The following is a 458-nucleotide window of genomic DNA, read 5'->3' as shown; positions in this document are numbered from 1 at the left end:
ACGAGAATGAGGAGGAGGATAGGATGAGGAAGAGGAAGAGGATGAGGACGAGGATAAGATGAGGATGAGGATGACGATGACCAAGAGGATGAGCACGAAGATGAGGATAGGAGGAGGACGAGAATGAGGATAAGATCGGGATGAGGATGAGGATGAGGATAAGATCGGGATGAGGATGAGGCTGAGGAAGAGGATAGGATGAGGAGGAGGATGAGGATGAGGACGAGGATAGGATGAGGACGAGAAAGAAGATTGGGATAGGATGGGGAAGAGGAAGAGGATGAGGATGAGGATGACGATAGGATGAGGACGAGAATGAGGATGAGGATAGCATGAGGAGCAGAATGAGGATGAGGAACTGGATGAGGATAGGATGGGGATGATAATTCGGATGAGGATAAGGATAGGATGAGGAGGAGGATGAGGATGAGGATGAGGATGAGGACGAGGATAACATG

This window comes from Lupinus angustifolius, chromosome LG10 (assembly GCF_001865875.1).
Source record: "Lupinus angustifolius cultivar Tanjil chromosome LG10, LupAngTanjil_v1.0, whole genome shotgun sequence".
NCBI lineage: Eukaryota > Viridiplantae > Streptophyta > Magnoliopsida > Fabales > Fabaceae > Lupinus > Lupinus angustifolius.
This window is presented reverse-complemented; position numbering follows the sequence as displayed.